General features: G+C 44.0%; 1 pseudogene; it reads right to left on the bottom strand.

The window, feature by feature from the left end:
- Positions 1-1,364: 1,364 nt before the first annotated feature.
- Positions 1,365-5,258, bottom strand: LOC104676186 (annotated as a pseudogene).
- Between the last annotated feature and the right edge of the window lie 20,174 nt (positions 5,259-25,432).

The following is a 25,432-nucleotide window of genomic DNA, read 5'->3' as shown; positions in this document are numbered from 1 at the left end:
GGGCCATTCACGCTCCATCTCTCACACACCTAGGCTCCATCTACACTCTCTCATTTTTCTCTGGGTGTCCATGTGTAATAAAATCTCAGATATTCACATTCTGGGAGAAAGGTGAGATTCCTAAGTCTAGTCCTTGATTTGTGTGCTACTTAGCTCAAAACCTGCATGAAGACAGGGACAGGTGCAGGTGATCAGACTTCAGCTATAGTGCAGTCTTCACTTCGGGTGGAGCACTCAGGACTCCTCCTCAAGTTCTTTTTGTTATAACAGAAAACATCCTAAAATCTGTATTAGGAATTTAAAGAAGAAATGAATTCAAATCCCTCTCCCTCCCTCCTCTCTTTCTGTTTTACCCTTCAGTTTTATTGACTGTGAATTTAAACTATTTTTGAAAACTTGATCCAAGTTAACAAAAAAAGTATATTATGATGAATTCATGATTAAACTAGCACTTATGTAGCCACCACAATTGTAGTCGTGGCCTGTTGCTAACACCCATTGAGTCCTATGTGTTCCTTCCCTACCACGTGACCTTCTTGCACCTACTGGCAACCATGTTCCTGCCTTTCTTTTTGGCTTTGCTTTAGTTTTATCACTTTGTTGAATTTTGCCTGTAGATGTTTATCTTGGATTTTTTTTCCCTTGGGTCATGCATCTTTTCTAAAACATTTCTGTTTTTCGGATTCATCTATGTTGCCGTGTAGAGCTATAGATCCTTCCTTTTCACTGGTCTCCACTCTGGAGTTTTATAAATTGGCCAACACATATTCAGCAGTTTTACTCCTGGTAGATATTGGGTGACTTCTAGCTTGAGGCTATTGAAACATTGCCTTCTATGCAAAATTCTCCTGATTTCATGCTGATAATTTCTTATTTCAAGGAGAGCAGCCAGAAAGCCGATTGATTCCCTGAAATGTCAAGCAGGTGTCTGCCTTTCTGCTTGGTGAATAGAAATAAATTGTCCAAAATAAACACAGAGACCTACTGGGAAGACAGGGATCAAGATACTCTGAGGATTAAAGTCTTTAGAGCATTTCAGATGGAGGGGGCTGGCCCAGAATTCTCTCCAAAGGAGACACTCCAGGGAGAACATTTACTCTTGATAAGCCTGGGGCATTAGGAGGGGTCTTCTGGAAACAATGGTTAGGATTTACTGGGTGAGGGGAGGCAGTGGGGGCACTGCAGGGAGTGGCAATGGAAGTGTCCTAACCTTGTGTCTGTGGGTGGAGATAAATGAGGCCTACAGGAGAGACCATCAGTGAGAGCCGTCATTGTGTGCCCCGATGAAAGGGTTTGCCTTCTATCCACCTATGACCAAGATTTACGCTCAGTAAAGAAATGTCTCCCCTTTTCACTGTTTGAGCCTACAGCTCCTTTTCTGTCAAGTGACTTTTTCCTTTCTCAGTCTGCAAAGAGGATGGGAGAAGGGCATGATCACCCATGAGCACTCTTGAAATGAACAAATCTGATTTCTGCATCTGTGCTCTACCTTTCAAAAAATGGTGTTGCATACCCCTTGTTCCTGAACTGAGGGGACGAGCCCATGAGTTTCTTTCTCCTGTGATTTTCCCAGGAATGGGAAAAAAGCTGAGGATGGCAGTGCAAGCAGAGGTGATGGCAGTGCAAGCAACAACACTTGTTGAATGAGAGAGAGAAATGAGAAAAGTAAAGGGAACCCCTGTGTGTGTGATGAAAAGCCTGGAACAAGGGGAATTATGGGTGATTAGAAAGCCTGGGACAGGGGGAATTATGGGTGATGAAAAGCCTGGGACAGGGGTAGTTACGGGTGATGAAAAGCCTGGGACAGGGGGAGTTATGGGTGATTAAAAAGCCTGGGACAGGGGGAGTTATGGGTGATGAAAAGCCTGGGACAGGGGGAGTTATAGGACAGAGGGAGTTATCTGGAGCTATGGCATGAAGAGCTGCCTCTTGCTCTGAGAGCCCATGGAAGCCAGATGCGGGGAGCTCCAGGGGTGCTCACCTGGTATTTATCTTCCAGCACCAAGATGCTCAGTTCGAATTCTTAGCCATCCTGAAAGGGCATATTCTTGGATTCCACTTCCTGCTTCCAGGTCCCATACTCACGGCTGTTCATGACCACACGACTGCCAAAGTACACTTGGAAATGGAAGGCAATGTCTGAGTCCTCCTTCATCTCGGTGTGGAAATCCACCTGCAGATGTGGTTCGTTGCTGGGGGCAGAGCACACAGTGTTGGGCAGGTCCCTTTCTCGTGGGACACACACAAGACACACACACAAGTCTCTTTGCCCCTTCCATAGTGGAGCAAAGAGTTGTTGGTATTCTAGGCCTTGTCACTGTGGAGCTGCTTCAGCTCCTTGTGTTCTCCATGGGTGGAAAGAGATGCTCCACCCCTCATCCACAGATGGAAACTGAGCCGTAGTCACTGACTTGGTCATATGAAGTGTCCATTTTCTGACAATTCTATGCACTTTAATAGATATAGTACCACAGCCCCAAACCTTGAGTGTCCTTTTCTCCTAGTCCCATGACCAGCCCCCGTGCAGCTGCTGTACCTTCTTCCTCTAGTCCACCTCCCATCCCTGCACCAGGGAGTACTCACAAGAAACAGACAAGTGGTCTCCCTTTCATTGTCACAGTAGAACCAGTAGACAAGGACAGAGCCTCTGTGTGTGGCACCTGCCAGGGGATTGAGAGTGGGTGAGAGGGGCACCGCCAGGTGCGGCCTCCCCTCCTGTAACAGATTCCCATGGTGCAGCCAGTTAGAGATCAAATGGTAGACTCAGGCCTCCCTGCTCCCACCCTACCTCAGTCAGGACCCCATATTTTTGAAGACAAGGGGGCCCATAATTAAGAGCAGAGCTTCAGAAACTGAGCTGCCTCAATTAGATCCTTCATTGTGTTGAATACTGGCAGTGAGATGTGAACATGTTTTGAACCCTTTTTTTTTAGACAAAGTCTCATCGTATCACCCAGGCTGTAGTGCACTAGCACAATCACAACCCACTGCAACCTCAGCCTCCCAGACTCAAGCCATCCTCTCACCTCAGCTCCTTGAGTAGCTGAGACTACCGGTCCACACCCAGCTAATTTTATATGTATTTGGAGAATTGGGGTTTCACGATGTTTCCCAGGCTGCTCTGGAGCGTGTAGGCTTAAGGGATCCTCTGGTCTCAGCCTCCCAAACTGCTGGATTACAAGGGTGAGCCACTTTGCCCAACCAGCAGTGGGACCTTAGATCTATTGCCTAAACGCTCCCTGCCTCAGTTTCCCCAATACATAGATGATAATCCGAAATACCTTCTTTGTATCATGTTTTTGTAATAGAGTAGTTAGGATATGTAAACCCTTTAGCCTAATCCCTGGCATGTATAGGACCTGTTGGGGGTCCTCTAACAAACAAGGAGGATCCTTGTGGAACACAGACCTGTGATCATCTTCAACTCTGAAACTGTGAAAACAAGATGTGAGGATGTAACAGTAGAGAGATTCCCGCTAGTAAGAAACAACACTTGTTGAAAGAGAGGGAAAGGAACAGGAGAGAACAGGAACCCCCGTGTGTGGGAGGCACATGCATCACAATCACCATGGGCAATGGACGTCCTTCCCAGAAGGGGCACACATTGCTGAGAGCACAAGCGCAGTACTCGCACAAATGAAGATTGTGAGTCAGGGAAGTTATTGGATAGAATCTATAAGTGGATGGTATTTTTCCTTTTTGAAACAGGGTCTCACACTGTCACCCGGCTGGAATGCAGTGGCACCATCAAAACTCACTGCAGGCCGGGCGCGGTGGCTCATGCCTGTAATCTCAGCACTTTGGGAGGCCGAGGTGGGCGCATCACTCGAGGTCAGGAGTTCAAGACCAGCCTGGCCAATATGGGAAATCCCGTCTCTACTGAAAATCCAAAAATTAGCCAGGAGTGGTGGCACATGTCTGTATTCTCAGCTACTCGGGAACCTGAGGTAAGAGAATCACTTGAACCTGGGTGGTGGAGGTTGTAGTGAGTTGAGATTGCACCACTGCACTCCAGACTGGGAAACAGAGCGAGACTCCATCTTAAAAAAAAAAAAAAAAAAAAAAAATTACAGCAGGCTTGAAGGCCTGGGCTTCAGTGATTCTCTTGCATCTGCCCCCAAGCAACTGGAACTACAGGCACGCAACACCAGTTTCAACACATTTTTAAATTTTTGGAAAGATGAAACGTTGTTATGTCTCCCCGGCTGGTCTACTAGTCCTGGCCTGACATGGTCCTTTCAATTCGGCCACCCAAAGTGCTGGGATTACAGGCCTCAGCAAACATCTTGATGACTGTCGACTGTAAGTTCTGCCTGAACAGAGACTAAACTTGTACCTTCCTGGTTTTGGATGATTCAGTCTCTTAAATCAAGTCCCTCAATGTCCTTCTCTAGTGAATCAGAATCTGCTCACCATCCTGGCGCTCAATGGGAAGGACAGGCTAGGGTGGGAGACAGGGAGAGACCCGAGGCTGGAGGCAGGAGCAGGGGGTCACCGTGTGCAGATTCCACCTAAGGAACCATCAGCCCCACAGTCTGTGTTGCTCACCCCACTCTGCTTGGGAAAAGGCAGCTGAGGATTCATGCATTCTGCTCTCAAAAATGCTCAGAGATAAATCCTCAGTAACTCAAGGTCCCTAAGATCCCACCAGTTCTGCCACTGGGATCCACACTGACGCACAAGGGAAGTTGCACACCTGCTTAGTCAGAGGTACTGCTACGTGGGGAGGAAAGTTCACATGCACAGAAGGCCACATGCATGTTCCCAGTTCAACACCCAGTCACATCCCAGCACACACACAGTCACGCAGAGCCACACCACTCACTGGGTCACACACACCTGCTCACTGTGCATATAAAGATGCTCACACACTGGTCCAGCTGTGCTCACACACACATCACAGTCATAAAGACAAAGCACAGTCATCTGATTACAATCACTTACACACCCACCCATATCCTGGAGGGTCATACACTTCCCATCTAAAGTCACATCATTTTTAGCAGAGTTCACTGTCATCAGACACCATCACGTGCTCCCAGAGGGTTACAATGGTCCAGCATCCACACCCCAGACCCCACAAGCATCTCAGGTACCATAGCCCTGGGGTCTCTCTTCCACACACCCACAACTCTCAGTAAATCATTCATAGTAGAAATGTTCACATATTCATCCCATAAAATCTCCCTCTTCCCTTTTCTGTGTGACCTGAAATTATTGAAGGCTGTGCCTTTTTAACTCACGGATAGCAGTGACATTGTTGTCTCCCTCTGGGTGGCTCTTCTGAACTGTGTCCAGGCTTCTGTGTGAATCTCTTGGAGTTGTGGCATTTAAATGATCCCTGTCAGCCCTGCCCTCTGGCTTCATTCCAGATTCCAAGACCCTCTCAGAAAGGTTTTCCTATAGGGTAAGGGATGGGGAGTTAGATCATGAGGGAGGTACCAGGGGTAGAAAGGGGTTACCAGAAAAATGCACATATAAGGAGGATGGCGTGAGGGTGAAGGGTTTGAAGTCCAGCCTCCATGCCTCACATGAAGCCTTTTCTCCACCGTGCAGAATCGATCTGAGATGTACGCATGTTTCTAACTTGTGCAATAGGAAACAGGTTGGGCTTCTGGGGAAAGGCGTTGGCCATAGAATGTAATCTTCTGTTTTCTGTGCCAAATTTTCTGGGAGAGCCCCGACCTTGATCCTCAGCAGGCCCTGGGGGGAGAAGTGGGTAAAGTCCTTGTGTTCTCCTGAGCCCAACTCAGGCCCCTTGGCTCTGGTGAGTGAGGACTGCTCTCCTGTTTCACACACCTAAGCTTCAGCCACACCCTGTCCTCTCTCTATGGGAGTCTATGTGCATGGAAATCTCCGATTCCCTGCTTCTCCTGCAGATTCTGGGAGAAAGATGAGATTCTTATCTTCCTGTTCCTTCCCCATCATGTGACCTTCTTGCCCCCACAGAGAACCCTGCTCCTGCCTTTCCTATTTGCTTTTCTCTCAGTTTCACCACTTTGTTGGATGTTGCTTGTGGATGGTTTTCTTGGGAGGCTTCTTCTGGGTGGTGCATCTTGAGTTCACATTTGTGTTTTTAGGATTCATCTATACTGCCGTGTGCAGCTGTAGTTCCTTCATTTTCACTGCTGTACACCCGGAAGTTTTATAAATAGATCAACACATATATACCAGTTTCACTCCTGATGGACATTGGGAGGGTCCCAGCTTGGGGCAATCGTAAACATTACTTTCTACACAAAATTACCCAGTCTTCTCGCGCAGATCATTTTTCTTTTTTTTCATGGAAAATCCCAAGACGTATCATGGACTTCCCGAAATTTAAAGCAAATCACTCCCTTTCTGATGGTGAATACAGGTAATCGTTCATAAGGCAAACAGAGACTTACCGAGAAGGCAAGAACCATGACCCACTGAGGATTAGAATCTTTAGAGCACCTCCGACAGATGGAGCTGATTCAGAGTCCACCCAAAAGCAAACACTCCGGGAGAAAAGTCAATCTTAGGAGTGGACTGGTGTGTCAGGAGGGTTCATCTGAGATCAAGGTCCAGGCTCTGACATGGGGATAGGCTATGGTGGTGGGCACTGCAGGGGATGGCAATGCAGGTGTCATAACCCCATCTCTGTAGGGGGGAGAAGAATGAGACCTGCAAGGAAGACCATCAGAGACAGTTGATAGTGTGTGCCCTCAGCAGTGCCCTGATCACCTTGCATCCATCTCCAGCAAGGATTCACACTCAGCAAAGCAAGGACTGCCCTGGACTCTACTGGAGCCTGCAGCTTCTCCTCTGTGAAATGGCTTTTTTCCTTTCTCAGTCTGCAGGGAGGATGGGAGCAGGGCGTGGTCCTCCATGAGCACTCTTGACATGAACGGTTAGCTTTTTCTAAGTCTGGGTCTCAAGCTTTCCTGAAACAAAATTGTATATCCCCCATGCCTAACCTGAGAAAGAGAGACAGCGTAGAGGGTTTTGCTTTTGTTTTTCCTGGTTGAGTGAAGGGACCTGTGAGCTTTGGAGTCCAGGTAAGTGAAAGGGAGACCCCAGGAGTGCCCCCCACTCTGTTTTCAGTGTAGAATGTGGCTCCCCCTCAGCCCTGCTCAGCTCAGACACATCCTCTCACACCCTGCAACTCAGTTATTCACATTCCAAATCCCCTCTCTCAGTCCAGAAGCCTACACCCACTCCCTTACCCTTCTCTTTCTATTACAACCTTTCTGACACCTATGGGAAAGTCCTATGGCTCTACCTGAATGAAACAGCCATGAAGTGAAAAATTCTTATTTCATGCCAGTTCACCTAGGACAGGCAATTGTGTACCTACTCTGAGTGTCTTGCTTTTTTCTTAATAAACAAATGTCTTTTCTGTAACTTCTTTCTGTAGCACTGATGTGACAGAAATAGAATTTGTAAGATTCCAGCAGTGGGTTATGAAATCATTTATGTCTACACCATGAATTTCTTGGGAAACCGTACCTGACCTTGTAAGTAGGTGTGCAAATAAAACATAATCAGATTTTTATCGGGCTTAAAAGTTAGACCAGGGTTATAATGAAGTGGAAGTATTGGAGAGTCCTTGGCAGTCTCCCAATTGGCTTCCAATCCATCTGTGGTTATTTGCTAAGTTTCAGGCTGCATAAGTGGAATAGACACACTCAGCAAATGGAAGAAAGTCACATCGGTTCTCTGACCTGGGCAGGGAGAGCTATGATGATAGGAAAGGCCAATGGAAACCACTGGAACTGCCTCTACCTACAAAACTAGTAAAGAAAAAGCAATACCACATTCCTGGAGTGTTTGCAGAAATTAGTGCAACCGTGAAGAACTCGAAAGGTACAGGGCTGGTGATTCCATCACATTCTCATTCACTCATGTATTGGACCTGTGTAGAAAACAGTTGGGTCTTAGAGAATGACCGTGCATTCTCATCAACTTCAAGAGATGCGAACTTTAATTTCAGTTGCTGTACCAGATGGGAACTGCAAGTGCAGCTGCTGTACCAGATGTGGTTTATTGCTTGAGCAGATAAACATCCCCGGGTGTATGGTGTGCATCTATCCACCTGGCAATTGAATGTTTTCTTCTTGGTACCTGTCAGTAAAGGCCACCAGAAGCCATTTCTTTCCAGCTGGGAGGATCAGCTGCCTTCGCTATCCTATGTCAGAGCATATTCACTCCCCTACCCTGTGTCAACTTAGCTCCCACGGACCTTGCCCAATTCTTTCTTTTGGAAGATACTATGCTGGTTCTTTACATTGACGATATAATGCTGATGAGACCTGGTAGTCAGGAGGTAGCCACTACATTAGACACACTGCTAAGAAGTTTGTGTGTTTCTGCCCATGGGGAAGAAGTTCCTCCAACATTCAGGGGCTTTCCCACTCAAGGAACTATGCAAGCCTTCAGTGAGTGGGACATGTGAAGTTGTCTCTTTCTAGGTGCGGGATGAGTTGTTGCACGAGGCCCCTTGTACCATCAGAAAAGGGGCACCTGCCTAGTAAATCTCATTCAGTTTTGGAGGCAACACTTGCCTCACCCTGTTACATTACTCTGGCCTATTTACCTAGTATCCTAAAAAGCTGTTAACTTGTGTGGGGTCCAGCAGAAGAGAATGGTCGACAGCAGACCCAGGCTGCATGCGTCTATCTCTGGGTAGGCACTCAGGAGTTGTAGTCCTGCTTGAAGTGTCAGTGGCAGGTAATGTTCCTCTTGCGAAATTTAGCAGGATTGCATAGGTGAACACAGCATACACCCTGAAGATGTGGAACAAAACCATGCCATCCTTTGTGAGTAAGTTTTCTGCTTTCAAGTAAAAGCCTTTGTCTTGCTATCTGGCCTAATTAGAGAGTGAATGCTTAACCAGGAACATCAAATTATATTGCAATTTAATTGCCTATCAAGAACTGGTTGTTATCTGACCCACCCAGTCAAAAGGTTGTTCATACACAGCATCACTCCGTTATCAATTAGAAATGGTCCATGTGAGATGAGGTTAAGCAGTCCCTGAAGGCACGAGAAAGCTGAAGGAGGAAGGATTCAAATGTCCATAGCCCCTACTCCTGCCCCATTACCTTCTCTCTCTAATGTGCACCTAGAGCCTCAAGGGAATCTAGCTCATTTCACTTAGCACGCTTTAAAGATTCATTCATGTGATAGCAACTATGGGAATGTTATCTACTTTTAAGGCTAATAATCTTCCATTAGTTATATATCAGTAGATGGACATTTGGGCTGTTTCCATCACTTGCCTGCACGAATAATGCTTCTACAAACATTGCTGAACAAATATCTGTGTGAGTCTCTTTCTTCAATTCTTTAGTATATATACCTGGAAGTGATATCGCTGGGTCATATGCTAACCATGTTGAGGAACTGCCTCAGCCTATCAAGTAGCTGGGATTACAGGCGTGAGCCACCATGCCCAGCTAATTGTTTCTGTATTTTTAGTAGAGGTGAGGATCTGCTATATTGCCAGGCTGATATTAAACTCCTGGCCTCAAGTGATGCACCTACCTTGCTCTCCCAAAGTGCTGGGATCACTTTGGGATCACTTTGTGATTATGTGCTTTTAAGGTCATGTCCAAAAAACCACTGCCAAATTCCATGTTATGAAGATATTCATCTTTGTTTTTTCTAAGAACGTTATTGTTATTGATCTTAAATATATTCTTTGATATAGTTTGTGTTTTTATATATCTTATAGGGCAAGCACCCAACTAGATCATTTTGTATGTGTCTATCTAGCTTCCCCAGCATCCTTTTTTGAAAAAACTGTCCTTTCCCAACGAGAAGGTCTTGACCCATTTGGAAATCTCACATGGCTGCCTGAGTGAGGTTTTCTGGGCTCTCTACTATATTCCTTTGATCCCTATGTCTGTGCTTAACCCAGCACTACCCTGTTATGATGACTGTAGCTTTACAAAAGGATAAAACATTAAACACAACACAATAGACACTTCCAAAGTCATTTGTAGCCTTTACATATTTTGGATTTGGCTCTATTTTCTGTTTTGAAGACCAATATGAACGTGATTACTCATCGAGCGTATATCTTGAGAAGTAGCGACTGATCAGCTGTTTTGGCAAAGGTCCACTAGGAGATAGGAGACACTTCTCAGTACCCAGAAAACACTTGTTGGCGTCCTTCTTCTCATGGCACAACTCTATCTCACACACCCCTTACATTAATTTTTCTCCTGTCACACAGAGGCAGCAAGTAAAGCCTTCATTCTATTCTCAGTTTCTCTTGGTTCATTCGCCACAAAAACTTTCAGGTGTTAGGCTAAAAGTGAGTTCCTGGCAGGGTCTGGGCCATCTTGCAGAATTGCTTCTTATGCCATTGAATTCTCTCCTTCCAGTCTGCACCAGCACATCACCACTGTCTTCCTCCAGGTCGTGCAGCTGTAACAGTCTGGACGATTGATAACAAATAGAAGTTTGTTTATCTCACAGTTCTGGAGCTTGGAAGGTTCAGTGTTGGCATCTTGCGAGGGCCATTGTGCTGCATCATCCCCTAGGAGAGGATCTGCAGGATCCCTAGGAGAAGGAGGAAAGCTAAAAGGAGGGAGATCAAGAGAGCAAGTTGGAGCCAAACTCGCTTTTATAACAAACTTCCTGTTGTGATAACCCACTTCCGTGAAAATGACATTAATCTAAATTTAGTTCAGAGCTCTCTTGATGGATTCAACCCACATTAGGCCCACTAGTATTGGAGGTTAACTCTTCAACAAATGATCTTTGGGGTCCATATTCCAACCATAGGAAGCACCAAAAGAGATGGGAGGAAATATCCCAGAGATCCAGTAGAAAAAAAAGTGTCCTTAGTTTTTTAGATGATAACTGGACATGTTTGCTCACTCATTCACCTCTGTATCCCCTTCCCGCACATATTTTGAGCATCCTTTCTGTGACTGACCCCACGAAATTCACATCATCCAACTCCCATATCAACATTGCTCTCCACACTGCACAGAAATTGACAGTGAATTTTCAGGACTGTAGACACTTAGTCCTCATTATTCGATTTAATGGCCATTTCTGTTGTCAGAAGGTTATCATGGTGCTTTCCTATTTTGTAACTCCCCAGAGCTGACAACTGTCTACAGAACAAAGTGCAAACCTCCTCTGTGGACAATGCAGGCCTTTCTGGTAGAAATTCTGCTTTTCTGAAATTGAACAATGACTTCTTATCAAAATCAATGTGCAAAAATTACAAGCATTCCTATACACCAATAATAGACAAACAGAGAGCCAAATCATGAGTGAACTCCCATTCACAATTGCTACAAAGAGAATAAAATACCTAGGAATACAACCTACAAAGGATGTGAAGGAACTCTTCAAGGAGAACTACAAACCACTGTTCAAGGAAATAAGAGAAGATACAAACAAATGGAAAAACATTCCATGTTCATTGATGGAAGAATCAATATCATGAAAATGGCCATATTTGCCAAAGTAATTTAGATTCAATATTATCCCCATCAAGCTACCACTGACTTTCTTCACAGAATTAGCAAAACTACTTTATATTTTATATGGAACCAAAAAACCCGCATAGCCAAGAAAATCCTAAGCAAAAAGAACAAAGCTGGAGGCATCCCACTACTTGACTTCAAACTATACTAAAATGCTACATAACCAAAACAGCATGGTGCTAGTATCAAAAAAGTTGTATAGACCAAACCGACAGAACAGAGGCCTCAGAAATTATGCCACACATCTACAAGCATCTGATCTTTCACAAACCTGACAAAAAGAAGCAATGGGGAAATGATTCTCTATTTAATAAATGATGTTGGTAAAAACCATACGCAGAAAACTGAAACTGGACCCTCTCCTTACACCTTATACAAAAATGAACTGAAGATGGATTAAAGACTTAAACATGACACCTAAAGCCATAAAAACCTTAGAAGAAAACCTAGGTAATACCATTAAGGACATAGGCAATGGCAAAGACTTCATGACTAAAATCCCAAAAGTAAGGTCAACAAATCAAAAGCCAAAACTGGCAAATGGAATCTAATTAAACGAAAGAGCTTCTACACAGAAAAAGAAACTATCACCAGACTGAATAGGCAACCTACAGAATGGGAGAAAATTTTTGCCATCTATCCATCTGACAAAGGGCTAATATCCAGAATCTACAAGGAACTTAAACAAATTTACAAGAGAAAAACAACCAAACCCATCAAAAAGTGGTTGAAGACGCTTCTCAAAAGAAGACGTTTATGTAGCCAACAAACATATGAGAAAAAAGCTCATCGTCACTGGTCATTAGAGAAATGCAAATCAAAACCACAATGAGATACCATCTCACACCAGTTAGAATGGCAATCATTAAAAAGTCAGGAAACAACAGATGCTGGAAAGGATGTGGAGAAATAGGAACACTTTCACACTGTTGGTGGGAGTGTAAATTAGTTGAACCATTGTGGAAGACAGTGTGGCGATTCCTCAAGGATCTAGAACTAGAAATACCATTTGACTCCACAATCCCATTACTGGGTATATACCCAAAGGATTATAAATCGTTCTACAATAAAGACACATGCACATGTATACTTATTGCAGCATTATTCACAATAGCAAAAACTTGGAACCAACCCAAATACTCATCAATGAGAGACTGGATTGAGAAAATGTGGCACATATACACCATGGAATACTATGCAACCATAAAAAAGGATGAGTTCATGTCTTTTGCAGGGACATGGATGAAGCTGGAAACCGTCATTCTCAGCACACTTACACAGGAACAGAAAACCAAACACCGCGTGTTCTTATTCATCAGTGGGAGTTGAGCTATGAGAACACATTTACACAGGCTGGGGAACATCACACACTGGGGCCTGTCCGAAGGTGAGGGGCAAGGTTAGGGATAGCATTAGGAGAGATACCTAATGTAGATGATGGGTTGATGTGTGCAGCTAACCACCATGGCATGTGTATACCTATGTCACAAACCTACACATTGTGCACATGTATCCCAGAACTTAAGGTATGAGAGATAAAATCATTTTTGTATGTGGCATATTTCTTCTGTTTTTGATACTGTGTCCAATTTTGATTAATTTTTATTCCCTTGGCATAAATAGAACATATTAGTATTTTAATATTAAGATTACTTGCCAACTTCTATTTACTACACCCAAAAGAATGTTGTGTCTATTCTATGGGAAACGGTAAGGAGACTTATCTATCGAAGATATAGTTTTTGAGACCTTTCTGTGGAGTATAAATCTGTATTATGATTGTAGTTTTAAGAAACCAGAAACAATGTTTACAGCAGCTTGTTTTTCAGGTAGAAAATTTGGGAACATATTGTAATAACTATTGACTAATCCATGTATGGAAGATCAAAGAACGTTGAGTTATTTTCTGATCTTCTACTCAGTTGCATAAGAACTCATGTCAGAAAATCAAAAACAATGCAGAAATTTTGGTTTGAAAATCCGAATTGAGTTCCTCTTCCATCTATCATAGAGATTTTGAGCAGTGATTCACTGTGCTGAGAGCGCAGCCCCAGTACTTGCACAAATAAAGAGTGTGGGCTGGGGAAATACCTGGAGGGAATCTACAAGTGGTTGATTTTTGTTCTCTTTTCAGACAGGGTCTCATTCTGTTGCCCAGGCTTATGTGCAGTCATTCAATGCTAGCTCACTGTAACCTTGACCTCCTGGGATGTAGCAATTCTCATGCCTCAGCTTCTTGAGTAGCAGGGATGAGGGATGTATCCCATTATGCCTGTCTGATAGTTAAAGTTTTGGCCCAAGATGGGAGGATAACGTGAGGCCCGGGGTGTGAGACCAGCTGTGCCATCATAGCAAGATCCCATCTTTACAAAAACTTTACAAGTTGTGGGATAATAAGCATGAGCCAGAAAACCTACCGACTTTGTTGATTAATATCAACTGTAAGTTCTGTCTGAACTGAGGTTAACCTTGTTCTTTCCCAGTCTGGGGTGATTCAGTCTCTGAAACCAGGTCTCCCAATGTCCTTCTCTGGCAAGCCAAGATCTGCCCATCATCCTGGTGCATAAGGGGAAGGACAGGCTGGTGTGGGGGACAGGGGGGCTGAGCCTGGGAGGCAGGAGCTGGTGGCCACTGTGTGCAGGCCCCACCTGAAGAACCCTCACCCCCAGAATCTGCCTTCATTTCCCCTACTGTGCTTGGGAAGAGGCTACTGATGATTCACGCATTCTGCTCTCATAAATGCTCAGAGACCAGTCCTTGATAAACCATGGTCTCCAAGATCCGCACTGCTTCTGCCACCCAACACACATACCCATGGTCATACAGAGCCATGTCACTCACTGAGTCACACACCCCTGCTCACTGTGCATATAAAGGTGCTCATGCACTGGTTTGGCTGTGCTCACACAAGCACTCACATCACAGTGATGAAGACAAAGCACAGTCACCCGCCTTACACTCACAACCTGCCCATCCTGGTGGACTGTCCACCTCCCAGCTGAAGTCACATCATCTCAGCAGAGATCACTCTCATCAGACATCATCACATGCTCACAGAGGGTTACACTGGTCCAGGGGCCACATCCCACACCCCAAAAGCATCTCAAATGCCATAGCCCCAGGGTCTCTCTCTTCCACACACCACAACACTCAGTAAAGCATTCACAATGGAAATGCTCCTATCTTCTTTTCTAAAAAATTTTACTTTACATTCTGGGATACATGTGCAGAGCGTGCAGGTTTGTTACACAGGCATGCATATGACATGGTGGCTTGCTGCACATATTGACCCATCCTCTAAGTTACCTCCCCTTGCACCCCCCCACCATCCAACAGGCCCTGGTGTGTGTTATTCCCCACCCCCGGGTCCATGTGTTCTCATTGTTCAACTCCCACTTATGAGTGAGAACATGTGGTGTTTGGTTTTCTGTTCCTGTATTAGTCTGCTGAGGATGATGGCTTCCAGTTTCATCCACGTCCCAGCAAAGGTCGTGTCTCATTCCTTTTTATGGCTGTGTAGTATTCCATAGTGTATATATGCCACATTTTCTTCATCCAGTCTATTATTGATGGGCATTTGGGTTGGCTCCATGACTTTGCTATTGCAAATAGTGCTGCAAGAAACATGTGTGCATGTGTCTTCACAGTAGAATGATTTATACTCCTTTGAGTGTATACCCAGTGTTGGCATTGTTAGGTCAAATGGTATTTCTGGTTTTATATCCTTGAGGAATTGCCACACTGCCTTCCACAATGGTTGAACTAATTTACATTCCCACCAACAATGTAAAAGCATTCCTATTTCTCCACAGCCTCATCAACATCTATTGTTTCTTGAGTTTGTAATAATCGCCATTCTGACTGGCATGAGATAGTATCTCATCGTGGTTTTCATTTGCATTTCTCTAATGATCAGTGAGGTTGAGGTTTTTTTCACGTTTGTTGGCCACGTAAATGTCTTCTTTTGAGAAGTGTCTGTTCATATCCTTTCCCCACTTTTTGAAGCGGTTGTTTGTTTTTTTCCTCATAAATTTGTTTAAGTTCCTTGTAAATCATGGATACTAGACCTTTGTCAGATGCATAGATTGCAAAAACTTTCTCCTATTCTGTAGGTTGCCTTTTCACTCCGATGATAGCTTCTTTTGCTGTGCAGAAGCTCTTTAATGACATTCCATTTGTCAGTTTTGCCTTTTGTTGCAATTGTGTTTGTCATTTTAGTCATGAAGTCTTTGCTTATGCCTATTTCCTGAATGTATTGCTTAGGTTTTCTTCTAGGACTTTTATGTTTGGGGTTTCTACATTTAAGTCTTTAATTTATATTGAGTTAATTTTTGTAGAAGGTGTAAGAAAGGGGTCTACTTTCAGTTTTCCACATATATCTAGCCAGTTTTCCCAGCACCATTTATTGAATAGGAGATCCTTTGTCCAGACTGCTGTGCAAACCTCTTGGAGTTGCAGCATTAAAATAGTCCCTGTCAGCTCTGTTCCCTGACTTCATTCCTGACTCCAAAACTCTCCTAGCAAGCTTTTGCTGCAGGATGAGAACAGCCGGGGTGTCAGAAACAGACTCAGACACAAGCACACCTGTTTTCAGGCCTGTGTCTGTGATGCAGCAGAAATCACAGTGGCAGAGGTACCAGGAGGACAAAGCGGTCACCAGGGAAATGCACAGATAAGAATGATGGAGTGAGGCATTGTGCAGTCCAGCCTCCATGCTCTCATGAAGCTGTTTCTCCACTGTGTGGAATCTACCCAGAAAGTGTACATTGTCCTAACTTGTGCAATAGTAAAAAAAAAAAAAAAAAAAAAAAAAAAAAAAAAAAAAAAAATGGGGAGATGGGAATCTGGATTCTGCAGAAAGGCGTTGACCCTAGAAGGTAAGCCTTCTCTTTGTCCTCAGAGTTTCCGGGAGATTACCAGCCAGTCCTTACTCTTGCTGTCCCCTCACAAGGCCCCTTGGCTCTGCCAGGTGTGGGCTGTTCCCTTCTGTCTCTCACACACCTGGGCTCTAGCTGCAGCTTCTCCTTTCTTTTTGGGGGTTCGTGTGAATCAGCATTTCAGAGGCACTGTTTCTCCTGCAGATTCGGGCAGAAAGGTGAGATTCTTAAGTCTGGTCCTGGATTTGCGTGCAAGATCCAGACCTCTGTGAAAAGGGAAACAGTTACAGGTGATAAAACTTCAGCCTTAATGCAGTCTTCTTCACCTGGGGCAGAGGACTCAGGACCCCTCCTTGAGTTCTCTTTTTGTGATGAGAGGAAGCATCCTTAAAACCTATGTTAGAATTTAAAGAAGGAATGTATTAGAATTCCCTTTCTTCTTTCCTTCCTCCCCCTTTTAAAAATTTTGCTCTTCAGTTTTGTCATCAGTGAATGTAAACCATTTATGGAAAAATTGATTCTGGTTACCAAAGAACTGTGTATTATGATGAGTAATTATTAAACCAGCCCTTGGGTACCCACCCCAATTCTACACATGGCCGGTTGCTAACACCCTTTGGTTCCTACCCGTTTCTTCCCCACCATGTGGTCTTCCTGCCCCCACAGGTGAACATGCTCCTGCCTTTCTTCTCTGCATTCCTTTTAGTTCCGCCACTTTGTGGAATGTTGCTTGAAGATGCTTTCTCTCTTACCTTAGGTCTTCTTTTGGGTTGTGTGTGTTTTGTTCACATTTCTGTTTTTAGGATTTATTCGTATTGCTGTGTGGAGCTGTAGTTCCTTCCTTTTCACTGCTGTACACTCTGGAATTTTATGAATATGCCAACACATAGATACCAATTTTACTTTAGATGGACATTGTCAGGAGGGTCAGTTAGATATGGTTGCAAATATGGTTTTCCAACTGAAATTGTTCTGGTCTCCTCAAGCTGATTATTTCTTCTTTAGAAAAGAATTTCCAGACAGACTATCGACTCCCTGAAATGTAAATCAAATCTTACTTTTTTCACCTAGCAAGTAGACATAATCGTCCAGTACCTCCCCACACACAGACTTCCTGGGAAGGCAGGGATCAAGACCCTCTGAGGATTAGAATCTTGAGAGCATCTTGGATGAATGTGGCTTAGCCAGGTTCCACCCAAAAGGAGACACTCCAGGTAAAAATGTCACTCTTAGGAGAGGACTGAAGTGTAAGGAACAGTCTTCTGAGATCAAGGCCCAGTTTCCTACAGGAAAGGGGGCAGTAGTGGACACTGCAGGGCTGGTAATAGAGGTGCCATACCCCATGTCAGTAGGTGGGGAATACAGGCTTAAGAAGTGGTCGTCAGTGAGAGTGGTCACTGTGTGCCCTGACTAAAGTGTTCGACTTGCATTAATCTCTGACCAAGATTTACACTCTACAAAGTAGTATCTGCCCTCATCACTATTTGAGCCTGCAGCTCTTCCTCTGTGAAATGGCTTTTCCCTTTCTCAGTCTGGGATGGGGATGGGAGCAGGGCATGTTCATGCAAGAGTACTCTTTAAATGAATAAATTCCCTTTTTCTAAGTCTGGTGATAGGGTCTATGATCCACTATCAAAAAGAGAAGTGACCTAGACTGTGACAGGGAAAGTGTAAGGAGGAGAGTGTTCCTAATCAGAACACAAGAGTTTCCATTGAAGGGGGAGGGAATTTCATTCCATATTGGAAAGAAACAAGAAAGAGAGGCAAGAGGAGTGCCATTCGCTGTGCGTTGTCACCTCAAGTTATCTGGATGTTAGGTTAAAGGAGGGGTAAGGAGAGAGGCATACCCATGAATGAGGCTGGAGTTGCAGAAACTGTTGCAATGAACACGGGGAGAGAAGATGAGAATGATTAAAATAACACCTGAGACAGTCCTTGCAAACCAAGAGGCTATTTAGTGGGACTCTCTTCAATCTGCCTTCATTTATTTTTAAGTAATTTGTTGTTTCTTTTCTTGTAAGTGGTTCTCCATACGTGCTATGAAGCAGATAATCACAACTCTTATAGTGGGAAAGGGGCTGTCATTCTACCATCTTGGTAGGAACTCCAAGAAGCTGAGAATGGAGGGCGAGGACAAGTGCTACAGAGAAATATTCCCAGAGAAAATGAAAATGGGTGTCTGACTGGTTTCAGCAATTACATGGATTAGTGACCGCTGTCTGTTTTATTTTGCCCCTATGAAATAGGTGTGTTCATTGCCTTTTTCCTGTCTCTTTCAGTCTTCTTTGTTTGATTTGTATAAAGCAGATAATGTGTCCCTTGGGTGCACATGTTGAGAAATATTGCAAGTGATAATTTGTAGTACCTCATAGACACCACATCCTGACTAAATAAGATAGTGCACTTCACTCTGAGCCTGTTCCTGTAATTATGTGGCCTTCAGAGATTCCTTACAGGGTTAGTGTGTTTGGTATGTGGGAAGTATATAAGCCAGCTGTGACTGAGTGGAACTAGTTGGCAAGGACGGGCCCCTAATGACTACAGTCACAACAACCACAGCCTGTGGAGTCCTCTCCTTTTGAGTAGGGCTGTCTGTGGGACTCACCTCGATCAATGTAATCCCATAGAAGTGGCACTGTCTGTGATTCAAAGGTAGGTGCTGTGTTGCTGTGCACCTTCTCCATGAGCCTTTTGAAAGACTTTCTTTGGTGAAAGCCAATCGCCATTCATTAAGTCCAAGAACCATCAGACTCTCATGATTTGAGGAAATTCAAGGCATGAATGGGCAGCTGAGGTAGTGAAGGCAATAACCAGCCAGTTTCCAGGTGTTCACCCAGCCCTACTGTTGAGCTGGGCATGAGTAAAGCATGTCCAAGCCTAAAATATCCCTCAGAAAACGTGACTCCCATCACATGATCTACCACCCACATGAGTTCAGTAAACCTGTAAAGCTGGGAGAGATCAGAATAAATGATTGCTTTTAGTCAATATGTATTGGGAGGTTTGCTGTGCTGCAGTTCATCACTGGAACAGCAGCTAAGCAGGGTCTGTTCAGTGTGTGCACGTGCATGGATTGTGTCTATTCCAATAATAATCTATATGGCACCTGCCACCATGCCCAGCTAATTTTTTGTATTTTCAGTAGAGATGGGGTTTCACTGTGGTCTCGATCTCCTGACCTCGTGATCCACCCGCCTTGGCCCCCAGAGTGTTGGGATTACAGGCGTAAGCCCCTGCGCACAGCTTGCCCAGCCTTTTCTCAAATTCCTGGTCTTGAGTGACCCATTAGATTGGCTGCCCAAAGTGCTGGAATTACAGGCATGAGCTACTGTGCTGAGTCCTTCGCCCACTTTTTTATGGGTATGTTTGTTTATTTCCTATAAAGTTGTTGAAGTTGTTTATAGATGCTGGATATTAGAACTTTCTCAGATACCTAATTTGCAAATATTTTCTCCCATTCTTTAGGCTGTCCGTTTACTCTGTTGATAGTTTCTTTCACTGTGTAGAAGTTCTTTAGTTTAATTAGACCCCATTTGTGAATTTTTGCTTTTGTTGTGATTGCTTTTGACATATTCATCATGAAATCTTTGCCCATACCTATGTCCTGCATGGTATTACCTGGATTGTCTTCCAGGATTTTTATGGTTTTGGGTTTTACATTTAAGTCTTTAATCCACCTTAAGTTGATTTTTGTATATGATGTAAAGAAGGGGGTGAATTTCAGTCTTCTGCATATGGATAGCCAGTTCTCCCAGCACCGTTTCTTGAACAGGAAATCCTTTTCCATTGCTTGTTTGGTCATTTTCCAAATGCTTTTCCATTGCTTTGTCGAAGATCAGATGATTGTAGGTGTATGCCTTATTTCTGGGCTCTCCATTTGGTTCCATTGGTCTATGTGTCTGTTTTCATACCAATACCACGCTGTTTTGGTTACCACAGCCTTGTAGTATAGTTTGAAGTTGGATAATGCGATGACTTCAGCTTCATTCTTTTTGCTTAGAATTGCCTTGGTTATTTGACTTTTTTTGTTCCATGTGAATTTTAAAATGCTTTCTTTTTTCTAATTCTGTAAAGAATCTCATTCATCGTTTGAGAGCAATAACATTACATCCATAAATTTATTTAGGCAGTATGGCTGTTTTAATAATATTTATTTGTCTTATCCATAATCATGGAACGTTTGTCCAATTCTTTGTGTCCTATCTTGTTTCTCTGAGCGGTTTTTTTGTAATTCTCATTGTAGCGATCTTTTGCCTCCCTGGTTAGCTGGGGTTTTAGCTATTTTATTCTTGTTATGGAAATCGTAAATGGAATTGAATTCCTGATTTGGCTCTACACTTCACTGTTGTTGGTATATAGGAGTTCTATTGATTTTTGCACGTTGATTTTGTATCCTGAAACTTTGCTGAAGTTGTTTACCAGCTTAGGGATATTTTGGACGAAGACTATGGGGTTTTCTAGATATAGAATTATAAAATCTGTTAACAGGGATGGTTTGACCTCTCTTTCTATTTAGATGCCCTTTCTTCCTTTCTCTTGCATGATTGCTCTGGTCAAGACTTCCAATACTATGTTGAATAGGAGTGGTGAAAGAGGATATTGCAGAAATTGTGGTTTGAAAATCCAAGTTGAATCTCTGCTTAATTCATCATGGAGATTTGGACCATGATCTACCAAATACAAAACAAAACAAAATGGAATTCCTCTCTTGTGTCATATTGGCCCCTCCCTTGCACGGGGCCGAATGCACCGATGCTCAGCACCATGGACAGCGCCACAGGGTCCGAGACTTGGATATCAAGGATATTATTACAACCGAGTAGATTTATTCTGTGGAAGGCTTCAACAAAAACTGAAAAGCCTAAAGACCTTTGCGAATGAAGGTTTTAGAGCCCAGGAAAGACTTTCTGTGTTTTGAGCTATGCCGGACTTGCTGGAAGAAGTTTAGGAATTTGGGTTGAGGAGCCTGAAAAAGATGTTGAGTAGGTCCCAAGAGGCGATTTAAAAGTTATTTGTTGAGCATCGGTTCCTGAACTCTATGTCATCTCTTTGTATCTGAAATGTCATCCAGGCCACCATGAGCAAAGGGTATTATCTGAGGTAAAAATAAGTGTAACTAATGGCCCATGTGAACTGAAATGAGCTGGTGAATATCAGTCAAGAAAGAGGAGTCACTGTGTGTGTTGCAAGGCCAGAATGTAGGACTCTGTAAGCTATTCGAATAAAATGGGTGTCATCCAGGGGGCAAGCAGATGTGAAATCAAACTCATGTTCTACTCAGGAATTCATAGGGCCCAGGAAAGTCTTCATTCACTCAGGGCAAGAATTGCCTAATTCCTCAAGAAATGAATTCCATGCTGCTGATGTGGTCTACAGTCCCTTATCAAAATAGAGAAGGGACCAAGATTCTGTCAGGGATGGTGTAAGGAGGAGAGTGTATCTAATCAGAACCTGAGAGTTTCCAATGAGAGGGGAAGAAATTTCAGTCTATACCAGAAAGAAACAAGGAAGAGAGGCATGAAGAGTGTAATTCACTGTACATTGACCCCTCAGGGTATCTGGATGTTAGGTTAAAGAAGCGGTACAGAGAGAGGCATACCCATGAGTAAGGTTGGAGTTAAATGAGTTGTGGCAATGAACATGGGAAGAGAAGATGAGGATGATCAAAATGATGCCTGAGATGGGCCCAGCAGGAAAAGAAGCTATTTAATGAGACCCTCTTCAATCTGCCTTGGTTGAGCTTTAGGTAATATGTTATTTTCTCCTAAGTGGTTCTCCATTTGCACTATGAAGCAGACAATCACAGCTCTTGTAGAGGGAAAAAGGCTGTCATTACACCATCTTTGTAGGAGCCCCAAGAAGCTAAGAATGGAGGATGAAGCCAATTGCCGCAGGGAAACCCTCCCAGAGAAAATGAAATAGGGGCCTTGTTGGTTTCCTTAGTGATATGGACCGTGACTGTGGTCCGTTTTCTTTTCTGTTCTTATCTGTTTGTTTGAATTTTTAATTTATGTACAAAGAGTTAATATGGTTTCTTTCACTGGGTCATGCCTTGGTTGTCCATTCAAGGAAGACATCTTACTCCAACTTAATGAAATGTTTGTCCTTTATGTACTTATGGAAACAGTGGGGGCACATATTGAGGCAGTATTTCCAGAACAGACCATGCTGTTTTGAACTGATGCAACAAGAGCAAGAACCCTGGCAGAATTTTCATGGGTGGTTCCAATAGAGCTGCTGGTGACCCCTCTTGCTTTCAGGAGTGCAACGAGGCAAAGGGTGCCTTTTATTATCTCTTGCCCTTCTAAAACAGGTGTGTTCACTGAATTTTCCTATGTCTGTTTCAGTTTCGTATGTTTGATTTGTATAGAGCGAATAATGTGTCCCTTTAGTGCACAGGATGAGAGAAAGGGCATCTGATAATTCGTAGTCACCTCATGCACACCAGATCCTCACTGGATGATAAAATGCTAGATTTCAATCTGAGCCTGTTTCTGTAATTGTATTGCCTCCAGTGGTTCCTTACAGGGTTAGTGTTTTTTGTATGTGTGAAGCATGTAAAGCCATATACACGTTTATATATGTTTGTGTGGAACTGAGTGGAAATAGTTGCCAAGGATGACCGTTCAGGACCACAAGTCAAAATAACCACAGTTTGTGGATTCATCTTCATTTGATGTGGGCTGCCTGTGTGACTCACCTCGATCAATATAATGTCATAGAAGTGACACTGTCTGCCTTTCAAATCTAGGTCCTATAATGCCCTGCACCTTCTCCTTGAGCCTTTTGGAAGGTTTTCATTCATGGATGTCAACCACCATTCATTAAGTTTGAGAACCATGAGTCTCTCATGATTTGAGGAAATTGAAGGCACAAAAGGGGAGGTGAGTCAGGGAAGGAGATAACCAGCCAGCCCCCAGGTGTTAACCCAGCCCTAGTGTTGAGTCAGACGTGAGTGAAGCATCCCCTGGAATCCCAGCCTATAGATCCTTTAAACAACGTGACTCCCACCTTATGATCTACCACCCACATGAGTCCAGTAAACCTGCAAAGCTGGGAGAGATCAGAATAAATGGTTGCTTTCAGCCAATATATGTTGGGAGGTTTGCTGTGCTGCAATGCCTAAATGTAACAGCAGCAAACAGGGTCTCCTCACTGTGTCCGTGTGTGTGGATTGTGTTTAGTCCAGCAATAAACTACATATTTTCTGATCTGAAAACCATGACCACTTGTTTCCAAGGAGAAATCCCAGAATTGTGTCCACATAAATTGGAAAAATCTTGTAAGTGTTTAGAAACAAGAACAATCAGGATCATTGAAGGGAAATCATTAAACTCCTGTGTTTCTCTAACTATTGCTTGGAGTGACATTTTCACATGGAGAACTTGTCTTTTTTTTTTTTTTTTTTTTTTTTTTTTTTTTTTTTTTTTTTTTGGCAGAGTCTCACTCTGTCACCCAAGTTGGAGTGCAGTGGCACAATCTTGGCTCACTGCAACCTCTGTCTGCTGGGTTCAAGCGATTCTCATGCCTCAGCCTCCCCACTAGCTGGAATTACAGGCACAAGCCACCACTCCCAGTTAACTTTTGTATTATTAATAGAGATGGCTTCGCCATGTTGGGCAGGCTGGTCTCACACTCCTTACCTCAAGTGATCTGCCCACCTCAGTTTCCCAAAGTGCCGGGATAACAGGCATGAGCAATTATGCGTGGCCAGGAATTTGTCATCTTTTCCTAAAGTTCCTTCTCGGTAGCCTGCATAGAGCGAGTCACAGTGTTCACATACAGTACACATCCTGGGAGCAATGTAAAGAATTAAGAAATTCCACCTGATTGTCCTAAAGTTACAGTTTCTCCCCAAAGCCACCAGTTATAACGGTGTGGCTGTAAGCAGATACCTAACATTTTAGTGCAGTGAGTCATCTGAGATTGGATAAAAATTTTGGTTGAGTGTCTGATGTCAACTATGTGCTATAGAAGGATGCCGTTCCTAATTTCTCAGACATTCCAGGGACCTCGTCACTCACTCCTTGAGTCACAGGAAGGTTTTTCCTCTTTGATGTTTTAATGCTTCCCAAACTATCGCTCAGACTCCCTTGAGATGACTACTTTCTCTTTCCCCTCTTAAAGCAAGAACCAAATCCTGGGTAATTTGGTGAACTTTTAATGACCAAGTGTATGGGAACGAGGGAGGAGGGATTATTCTGTTAGCAGACTCTGGAGATCTCATCGTCATGTAGAAAGAGGGATTTCTCGGATTTGCTGGCAAGATGACCGAATAGGAACAACTCCAGTCTGCAGCTCCCAGCGAGATCAACACAGAAGGCGGGTGATTTCAGCATTTCCAACTGAGGTACTCGGTTCATCTCATTGGGACGGTTTGGACAGTGGGTGCAGCCCACGGAGGGCTAGCCGAAGCAGGGTGGGAGATCACCTCACCCGGGAAGTGCAAGGGGCCGAGATATTTCCTTTCCTAGCCAAGGGAAACCATGAGAGATAATACCGGGAGGAACAGTGCACTCCGGCCAAGATACTGTGCTCTGCCCATGGTCTTCACAACCGGCAGACCGGGAGATTCCCTCCAGTGCCTGGCTTGGTGGTTCCCACCCCTGTGGAGTCCAGCATGCTAAAATTCTGGCTTGAAATTCTCGCTGCTAGCACAGCAGTCTGAGGTCGACCTGGGATGCTCAAGCTTGGTAGAGAGAGGGACATCCACCATTGCTGAGGCTTGACTAGGCAGTTTTACCCTCACAATGTAAACAAAGCTGCCAGGAAGTTGAAAGGGGGGAGCCCACCACAGCTCAGCAAGGACACTGCAGCCAGACTGCCTCTCTAGATTTCCTCCTCTCTGGGCAGAGCATCTCTGAAAAAAAGGTAGGAGCCCCAGTCAGGGGCTGATAGATAAAACCCCCAGCTCCCTATGTCAGGGCACCTGGGGGAAGGGGTGACTGGGCACGGCTTCAGCGGACTTAAACGTTCCTGCCTGACAGCTCATAAGAGAGCAGCGGATCTCCCAGCACAGCATTTAAGCTCTGATGAGTGAGAGGGTGCCTCCTTAAGTGGGTCCCTGACTCCCGTGTATCC

This window comes from Rhinopithecus roxellana, chromosome 12 (assembly GCF_007565055.1).
Source record: "Rhinopithecus roxellana isolate Shanxi Qingling chromosome 12, ASM756505v1, whole genome shotgun sequence".
NCBI lineage: Eukaryota > Metazoa > Chordata > Mammalia > Primates > Cercopithecidae > Rhinopithecus > Rhinopithecus roxellana.
Note: the sequence above shows the minus strand (reverse complement) of the source record. Positions and strands in the feature narration are given on the sequence as shown.